We start from the raw sequence: 8,631 nt of genomic DNA on the forward strand, positions 1-8,631 counted from the left end.
ATTTTATTTATTACTTTTTAAAATCGTGTTACTATTTCTCTCTTTTGTTTTACTTAGTTTTGGGTGCTTTTGAGGCTCTTTGCCACACTAGTAGCTGAAAGGAATAAGTCAAGTAAATCAGTGCTTTTGGAACCAGCTATGGTACAGACAGTAAACAATGAAATGCTTGTTTTCCCTTTTTCTCCATTCGAAGTCACATTTGGCCCTGCCCGTTTTCAGGCTACCCCATACTGTTCACTATTATGTCAGCCAATGTCCGGTTGGTTCAAGGCAGAGAGAGGGTTCAGGGCAGAGGAAGGGTTTTCTGAAGAGAATCTTCCCCAGGGGGGGAACTAAGACTGTGTCCCAAACTGCACCCTATTATAATGCAGTACTTTTGGCCAGGGCTTCTGGTCAAAAGTAGTGCACTTTGAAGGGAATAGTGTACCATTTGGAATGCGGACTTCTGGTCAAAAGGAGTGCACTATAAAGGGAATAGGGTACAATTTGGAATGCAGCCCATTAATATACAGAGTCTACTGTACCAACTCTTGCTTTTGAATGGGGCTGAAACTCTGAAACGCAACACTGAGCACGCTCATTGAAAAGCAGGCAGGACAAGACAGACTCAGTCAGCCCCAAGGAGCAGCACCTGTGGCCCAAAGTGACAAGCAATCAGAGATCTCTGGTGCAATCCCTTGCTTCTTTCACCCACCCAGACAGACAGGAATTTATTTTCTTTCCTCCAGACAGGTGCTCATTAAAGGGACGCATCCTAAAATGTCCCCTATTGACTATAATGCACTACCAGGGCCTATAGGGCTCTGGTCAAAAGTAGTGCACTATGTAAGGAATAGGGTGTCATTTAGGATGCAACCAAGAAGCACAAATCTATTCTGTTGGCAACGCTCATCTCCTCCTGCCTAACGTTGGGGTCAGAAAGTCGATTGTTTCCTTTCCTCTGGGCAGTTTCAATGTCGGTATGCCGAATGGCACCCTATACACTACTTTTGACCAGAACCCTAAGGGGCCTACATAAGAAATAGGGTGCTATTTGGGACTCAGTCAATATCTGACAGACAGTGATGAACACTGAATACTGAACAGGGATGTGGGGATATCTCCTCCTGATGCCTCCGACTGGACCACCCAGGGCTGGGAAATCAAACACAAGGCCTGGCCAAAAGTAGTACACTGGAGGACGCCCCCAACGAATTAGGAATAAGAATACTAGAATGGACTTGAACCATCTTATGAGGGGATAAGGGTCAGCCATTTTGGTAAGGGAGTTGTCCAACCATGGTCTGCCAGTGCTGTGATAAGATAATACATTTGAAGAATTTATAGTGTATTATGCATATTTAAAAAGTTAGTGACTTTTTGTGATTCATTTATGTCTATCCCTCATTTTAAGGTGAACCCTGTTGCGTGAACTGAACATTTTTTTTTTATATGGTGAATCTATTCCTTTTTAAATATTTTTGCCAAAGAAACATTGAACATCTAATAGTCAAATCATAGTGTAAAAGCAGGTGAGCTGGTTCTACTGTTTTTGGCCATTTTCTGTTGTTTTGTGGTGGAAAACTATTTGGGTCGAGCGCAACACGTCAACCATGTTAAAACCTATTAAATGTAACTAAATGTAATCTACGTAATCCCCAAAAGTAATTATCTATCATGAGAGGACCATAAACAATAACTAGTAATACTGCATACTCCAAGAGAGGTTCAAATCTCACCTTTCTAGTAAAAAATTGTTATAAATTGTTGAGGTGTAGTTACTTTTGAGGACACAAGTGCAAAACACAGCACAAATATGATGAAAATATGCCATTTTTTATATGATGTATTTCCTATTCAACAAAACTATGAATAAGGCTTGAAATGACTTATGTTTCTAAATATAGCATAATAAATAAACGACTACCTATTAGATTTCACCTTTCTAAAGGTCTATCTTGATCAGCATCGCTGTGATTGTGAATGTCTTCCTGAACTCGTTATGAACTCACCTTTCATCTCTGTCTATGACAAACAGAAAGTATTTTTTGTTTAAAATCTATGAATTATTTTTAGATTACTGGTAATAAATCGATCCCTGAATGTGCTACAGTGACAAAACCACCCTCTCCTGCCACGTTAAGATGTAAGAATTCCAGGCATGTGCGTTCTTAGTGGCTTTGATGTAGGATTCAGCCAAGAGTTGATGGACAGTCAGAGGAGCCAATGAAATGTTAGGAGGGACATCCCAGCTTTAAGTGCTGTCAGATTTCACATCCTGCTTCACACAGGCAGACTATACATACTCCTGTGTCCATGAGATTCAGGGCTACCACTTAATGCAAGCCATTTAGATCTATGGTGTCCACATAGATTTATAAGCCAAAATGTTGGGCGGAACCAGTACCAGAACCATGCAGGTCCCCAAAAACAGGGGACTTTACATCTAAGACATCGGGGCTCCCGAGTGGCGCAGCGGTCTAAGGCACAGCATGTCAGTGCTAGAGGCGTCACTACAGACCCTGGTTTGATTCCAGGCTGTATTACAACCGGCCGTGATTGGGAATCCCATACGGCGGCGCACAATTGGCCCAGCATCGTCTGGGTTAGGGTTTGGCTGGGGTAGGCCGTCATTGTAAACAAGAATTTGTTCTTAACTGACTTGCCTAGTTAAATAAAGGTTAAATACAATAAATAAATAAATAAAAAATAATAGATAGACAGGCTAGAAATGTTTTAGCAATTATTTTTATTTTATACTTTTTTTATTCAATTGCTACTCCTTGTTGCACACAACAAGCTTCCATTCCTCGTGTCACGAGGGGATTTTTGGCTGATTTAAGATGAAATCATGTGACGGTCAACTCTGTTACTTTATTTCGCACTTAACAGGCACTTACTATAGTATTTTTTGTCATTTAACCTCTTGAGATGGTAAACTTGCTTTTTATGAATTTGAACAAGTGCTCTTTATGACAGAAATTCGTTTTTTTACCAAGTTACACTTTTCAAAAGGCACCGAATTGGTGGAACGACCCGTTTATGAAATAGGGGGCCATTTCAGATGCAGATAGGGTTTCCTTAACCTTCTCCACTGAGATAGGAAGAGAGAATGCATGGTTGTCTGACCAGGTCAGGTCTACAGGACATTGGAGAGAGACACGGAAATCACAAATGTACCCTCTAGCCTCTCTAATTTTCTTATTTAAAAAGTACTAATACATTATATTTATGTACCTGGGTAGACTAGAATGTGTCTGTGTGAGTTTATTTCCTTGGTAAATGAAAAATGATGGGTCTCTATTTACAAATTCGAATGGAGACAACAAGAACAACAACAATCATAACAGAATCATTGGTCAAGTCTCAAAGATACCTTAAGATTTTGCATTAAGCATTTCCAAAAAGATCAAGAAAGTTCACAATTCCATGAAAGCTCAAATAAGTACTCTGGGCTCCAAAAAAGGCAAACGGCTGTCTCTCATCTCCTCTCGTAGTTGCAGCGTTTGCATTTCTATTGTCCTCTCTCGGCCCTTTCTCTCACCATATTCACACACAAAGCAAATGATCAAATGTACTCCAGTCCATTCAGAAAGATAATGAGTTTAGATTATCTTCAGTTGTGCTGTACACAGCATTTTTGGGAAAGGAAAATTACAAATAATAAGGTCCGTCCCTCAACATTCTTCGCTTAATATAACTGCTATTCTTGTAGCTTTTATGTTATGTTGTTTATAGCAGAACTGGTTGCCAACCTTGAATGTTGTAAGATTTACAACTTTTAAACACGAGAATTGGGGAAGCTAGCTACGGTTGCATCTCAAATGGCACCATATTTAATTTATAGTGCACTACTTTTGACCAAGGTCCATAGCCCTGAATAGGGAATAGGGTATCATTTCAGACAACCCCAGTCTTCCTCTGTGGGCGGATAGGATCATCGTCTCAGTCTGGTCTCCTCAGCGTTTTGTGGTCCAATCCTGTTTTCCATTTATTGAGGAGCAAAAACAGTTTGTATAAAGAAAAAGTGTTTGACATGACAAGCTGCTAAAAACAGTGGCGTGTGAGTCGTTGGGGTATGTTTGGAAGTGAGACACAGGAGCTTAATTGGGGTTTGTGTGTACTAGGGCTGAAGGGCTCAGTGGCTTGGCTCTGTGAAGGGGAAACTATGTGACACTGTCTTTAGGGTATCCTCTCTCTGTTTGTCTGTGTCTGTCTCTCTCCCCCTCGCTTTCTTTCAATGCATCTCTCTCTGTGTCTATGTGTCTCTGTCTCCCTACCTACCTCCCTCCCTCTCTCCCCCTCTATTTTATCTCTTGCTCTCTCTCTCTCTGAATCACTCTCTCCCTCTCCATCTTTCTCTCCTCTTCCTATTGACGAATACACTGTTTCTCAGTCCATTATTCTCTGTTCTACCTTTTGAGCGATTTCACAGTACCCTGAATTATTGAAGTTGCAGATACAAAAATAAAAAAGAGAACAACCCCCACCTACCACACACACACACACACTCTCTCTCTTCTTGAGAGCCACCCTGTCTGCCTGAGTAGCAGCATATGTTTGGTAAGAGAATAAACAGGTATTTCATAATCCTAATGTACTGTAGGTAAGCTGATTGTGAGAGACTGAGGAGCATCCCAAATGGCACCCTATTTCCTTTATAGTACACAGGGCCCTGATCAAATGCAGTGCAATATAAAGGGAATATGGTGCCATTTGGGATGCACCGACTGAGTTAGCTAACACAAGGGAATACCTAGTCAGTTGCACAACTGAATGCATTCAACCGAAATGTGTCTTCAGCATTTAACTCCCCTCTGAATCAGACAGGTGCGGGGGGGGCTGTCTTCATCGTCCACTGCACTGAGGGAGCAGCTGTTGTTGGTTAACCGCCTCGCTCAAGGGCAGAACGGCAGATTCTTCCACCTTGCCGGCTCGGAGATTCGAACCAGCAACGCTCTTCACCGCTAGGCTACCTGCTAACACGCTCCACAGAGTGTATAAAGCCCAAGGGGAAGACGTGTAACATCGTAACACGCACAAATGATCAAAAGCCTTATGCTCTAAATCTTTCATCGGTAGTTCTTCATGTCAGGCTTTAGTAAAACATCATGCACCTGTCTAATCCTGTATAATACTTCAAGTCTTCAGTCTTCCTTCACCTGTCAGTCTAAGTTAACGTGGCCCAAAAAAATGCAGTTTGCTGATCTGTCCAAAAAGAGACATGCAAATATCAAATCTATGAGCCTGGTGAAAGATAATTATCGCAAGTCTTATAACTTATGACTGCCTCATGTAATGCATTATATTGTACATGTATTTAAAGTGTTACCAGTCTATGTACTGTCAAAGCAAATCACCTGTGTCTCCTATACCGCATGTATCTTCGCCTCAGATCCTCCAGAGGTGGTCAGGTGACGATAGAGTTAGACAATTGTGCTGAGGCTAAGCTCATGAACCATTTGATCATCAGCACAGGGTCAGCTCAGCACCAACACCAGGTACAGAAGATGTTGTTCTGAGACATGCTGTGGCAGCAGCGTTTGATGCTTTAACTGCTGCTGTTTTTCTCCCCTTATTGGTTCTTGGTGGTTCGGATGAGGCCTGGGTGAGGGGGGCAGCCCAGGGTGTGTCTGAGGAGGCGAAGAGGGGCGAAGGGTGTTGGTGCCCTTGCCAGACGTGTTGATTAGTTGGAAGATGCCTGGTTGGAGGGGCAAAGGGGCACCCCTGCCAAGGCAGAGAGTTAATCATCAGCCAGGTGTCCAGACCAGCCCAGACGTGCCCCTCCTAAATAATACATGGGGTGCATTGGCGTCCCACCTCCCTGCCACACACACACGCCCACCCTGTCTCGCTGACATCCTGAAACCCCCTATTTTATATGGTCATTTAGCAGACCAAAACCACATATCCAAAGCGACAGAACTGTAAAATTGACAGTGACATACTGTATATTCAGTATAGCTGGCCCATATGGGAATCAAACCCACAACCCTGCACCATTCTCTTACTAACCCACTGAGACATTGAAGCTACTCATTAGCTCGGGCCTGCCCCATGCTCAATGCTGTGTAGTCACTGGGCTAACCAACGCGGCTGACAGTCTCTCTGCAGGATCCAGGGTAAGTCAGGGAAATGTTTGGTCAGCTGCAGCCAGGTCTGTTTTCCTCCTCTGTTCCCTCTCATCCCCTCCCCTCCACTCTTCTCCTCCCTCTCTCAGTCTGAGATGATAGAGCAGGTGTTGGGAGCAGAGCTTAATGGGCTCTCTATACCAGCTCTCTCTCTCTCTCTCTCTCTCTCTCTCTCTCTCACTCTCTCTTATCTCCTCTGAAGATTCCCTCTTCTCTCCACAACATTAAAAACTAATTTAAAAGTGATTAAGCCCTCACCACACCAATATACCGAAATAACCTTTTGACATTAATTTGTTTGAATTTGGGAGGTTGGGAGATATTGCTTTCTGTTGTGATTGATGTGTCTTGGGCCCGAGGCAAACAACAAATACACACACAGACAACGTTCTTTATCCAAGTGTACTTTAAACAGGTTTGTTTTTGCTTTGTGTTGCAATATACCGTAGCTTGAGAGGATTAGCAAACATTCGTGCTGCAACTTTTCCTTAAAAGGAAAAAACTGTGTTGTTACTAAACGTTGAGACTTGCTGCCAAATTCTTGTCCGGTATAATACAGTGAGATCAACACTGGAACATTTTAACAGCATGCAGTTCATGTGTTTATTTCATCTGTGAGTGAGCTGCTACTGGGGGCAAGAGTGTGTCCTGTGTGTGTGTGTGTGTGTCCTGTGTGTGTGTGTGTGTGTGTGTGTGTGTGTGTGTGTGTGTGTGTGAGTGTGTGTGTGTGTGTGTGTCTGTGTGTGTGTGTTTGGTGGTGGGGGGAGGGCTGGGGCGGTGTCTCTTAGATCGGGTTGCATTTGAGTATCCTTCCTCATATCACATAGCCTTACATACAGTATGTTTAGTTCTATCGTGTGATTGGCCAATATTGTATGACACACCATATCGTTCTCAGATTGATTTACATTTCCAGTCGTGTTGCTTTCTAGGGATTTTCAGGCAAAATCTTTAACTAGGCCACTTTTCCATTCTGGCAAACGGTAGGTAATGGTTATGGTAGTTAAATAAATAAAAAAAACATTTGCCCCACAAGAAGTTACAGCTAAACATAGAAAACCACTCTGTAGCTCGACAGGCTAAGAGGCAGGTAGACAGTTTCTATATAAACAGCTCAGCAGATCACAGGACCTAAATATAAGGCCTGAAGCAGCTCTAGCCTTTACCTCAGTCACTGTATACATCCCAAATGGCACCCTATTCCCTATATAGTGCACTACTTTTGACCAGTGTCCATAGGGTCCCATGTAGGGAATAGGGTGCCATTTGGGACATAATCTACAGTCATATCGGTTCCTCTTAAAAATAGACCCTGTGAATTTCTGCTTTTTTCTCCTCTGCCCCCAGGGAGACTGGGTTATTTCTGAAGCTTAAACATGACTATTTTTACTTGGAAACTGTCATGACAAGGCCTCCTGATTTAAAATGACTCTCAGTCTCGTCTCCAACATCTCTCTTTCTTTCTTTCTTTCTACCCCCTCTCTTTATCTCTCTCACACACCCAGACTTCTCTCTCTCTCTCCCAAACACCACCTCTCTCTTGTTTTCCTTTCTCTCTTCACCCTCTCTCCTTCCCTTTTCCTCTCCCTCTCCCATGACGTGCAGTCGTTCAGCTCAGGGTAGAGGGTAGGGAAGGATAATTACACCTGAGATCTGGCATTGATCCGTCATCATAATTCTTACCTGCTTCCACAGCATTACTCCACAGCAGTCATCGCCACAGCTGGCTCAAAGGGTGGGGGGTGGGGAGATCAGCTCCACAATCCTGCTATCATATGCACATTATAAACCACGCTCACATTTGACATATTTCAGCAGTTTTTCAATATCTATTATATACACTGTATAAACTTAGTCCACGCATATGTTCTGAAAGGATTTTTTCTTCACCCACCACTCTTCAGTGCCATCTCCCACATTAAAAAATACCATATGGTATAAATACTATAGTATTCTCTGTAGTGTTTTTTCTGACTTTACTGTAGTATTCACTGTAGTATACTGTAGTATTTACTGTAGTGTTTTTGCGGACTGTAGTATACTGTAGTATTTACTGTAAAGTTTTTGTGGACATTACTGTGGTATTTAATATAGTGTTTTTGTTTTATTATCTTTGACATAGAAGTGGAGGCTTTCTCCTTCAGAAAACCTACTAGAGAAATATTAAAAGAACACATTTTCCATAACCTGTAGGTAGGACAGAGAGTTCAGACCTTCTGCTCTTTTCTATAACCTGTAGGTAACACAATATTTGATCTATACTTAGTACGTAGGTTTCTCACTTATGGGTGGCACAAATTGGGATATGGGGTAGGGGAATGGTCAGGGTACATGCAAATGTAATATTGTAGTATATACCATAGATAAAAAAAAGTGTAGTATTTTTGGACATTACTGTAATATTTACTACAGTGTTTTTTTTGGCAGATAATACCGTAGTATTTAGTACTATAGTATACTACAACATTCCATCATAAGTCCTACACACTATCGAGGGATAGTACAGTGTGTAGTATAGTAT

General features: G+C 42.2%; 1 non-coding gene across 1 annotated transcript; it reads right to left on the reverse strand.

Annotated features, from left to right (window-relative positions):
- Positions 1-8,236: 8,236 nt before the first annotated feature.
- Positions 8,237-8,289, reverse strand: LOC115160307 (U7 small nuclear RNA). Its single transcript, XR_003869063.1, has one exon. It is a non-coding gene; the product is annotated as a U7 small nuclear RNA (small nuclear RNA).
- Positions 8,290-8,631: the final 342 nt, after the last annotated feature.

Source organism: Salmo trutta, chromosome 23 (genome assembly GCF_901001165.1).
Source record: "Salmo trutta chromosome 23, fSalTru1.1, whole genome shotgun sequence".
In the NCBI taxonomy this organism is placed as follows: domain Eukaryota; kingdom Metazoa; phylum Chordata; class Actinopteri; order Salmoniformes; family Salmonidae; genus Salmo; species Salmo trutta.